The following is a 1,666-nucleotide window of genomic DNA, read 5'->3' as shown; positions in this document are numbered from 1 at the left end:
AAGAAACTTTAGTCCCTAAACATCAGGTAAAAGCTAAAATAGCTAAAGAAACTTTAGTCCCTAAACATCAGGTAAAAGCTAAAATAGCTAAAGAAACTTTAGTCCCTAAACATCAGGTAAAAGCTAAAATAGCTAAAGAATCTTTTGTGCCTAAACATCAGGTAAAAGCTAAAAGTAGCTAAATAAACATTTGTGCCTAAACATCAGGTAAAAGCTAAAAGTAGCTAAAGAAACTTTAGTGCCTAAACATCAGGTAAAAGCTAAAAGTAGCTAAAGAAGACAAATGTAGATCAAGTGTCCTAAGGTAAATTTCAAAGAGCTATATTTAAATTATTTATTTTTATGCTACTTTTAGTTCATAAGCACTATCTGCTACAAATAGCCTTTAGCTAATCTTTGCTTCTTTTAGCTTTCAGCTAGACTTAGTTTTTAGCCGACCATTTGGTTGATCTTTTTGTGTTTTTGGCCTTTAACTAGCTTTTTGCTGTAGCTTTTAGCTAGTGTTCTGCTACATTAACCTGCCCTTTTCTACTTAAGTTTTTGCAGCTTTTGTATTTCTTCCTTTGAGTTTAGGATTGTTTTTATTTATTTATTTTTCATTTCTCCTCCTGATAAAGCACCGCTACAATAAGATTCAGACTCAAGCAGACTTCAGCATCACCTTGTGAATTATGACAATAATCTCAACTTTAGGTGAGTAACAACAAGCTGGACCTGAAACACAAACTGGAAAGGTAAAAGATCAAAATAATTATTGTATGTTGGAACAAGATGATAAYCAACCATCAGTAATCTCTGTGTGCTCCCCTTACTGACCTGCAGCTGTCACTGATGAGATGATGTCTGCATCACATCACTTCAGCTGTCAGACAGGAACAAGAAGCTACTTGTTTCTACCATAAGTACGCATTTTAATACAGCAACAGTTTTTTTCTCTTTTTCAGCTGCAATGTGGACGATAAAGCTCCTGCCTCTAAAATAATCTGATTCCTTCCTGCTGACTAAAACAGAACATGTAGGCCTTTTATTTTTCTAGTAAATGTGGGTCACAATTCTTTGGTGCTCAATTTTAAATGACTCTGTCGCCCTCTAGTGGCCAATTAATGGAAACACCAATTCTTCAGTCTGTGTCTTCATGAAACCAAACTGCAGAATTTTCTTTTGACCCATTTCGAAACAAAACAAAACGTTAGACAACCAACAAGTAGCGGATCTAGGATTTTTCTGAGTGAGGAGCCATTAAGGGACCACAATATTCATAAAGGGACCAAAGTCTTTGCTCAACATCCTTTCACACAAATCCCCAGTTTTGGTACCAGTCATACATGTTCAAACACTTATAATGTAATTTAAAAAAAGGGTACCGCTTTCCAATAAGGCTCCCCTCATAGATGGCTTAGATAGGTTATTAATTCATCTGCACTTTATGAATTATTAATAAGTGTTTATTATGCATTAATTAAGGTAAAAAAAAGAGACTAAACTGTCTGGTTTCTTTCCAAATACTGAACCAAATATGTTTGTGTATTAAACATTTTATACTAGTTTACTACCTTGTAAGCACATTAATGATTAAATGCATATTTTAACATTTAATATTATCCTGTATTACTGCATTATAATTATCCATAAATATTAAAGGGATCCTTATTGTAAAGTGTCCAAT

Source organism: Austrofundulus limnaeus, unplaced genomic scaffold (assembly GCF_001266775.1).
Source record: "Austrofundulus limnaeus strain Quisiro unplaced genomic scaffold, Austrofundulus_limnaeus-1.0 Scaffold119, whole genome shotgun sequence".
Lineage (NCBI taxonomy): Eukaryota > Metazoa > Chordata > Actinopteri > Cyprinodontiformes > Rivulidae > Austrofundulus > Austrofundulus limnaeus.
Note: the sequence above shows the minus strand (reverse complement) of the source record.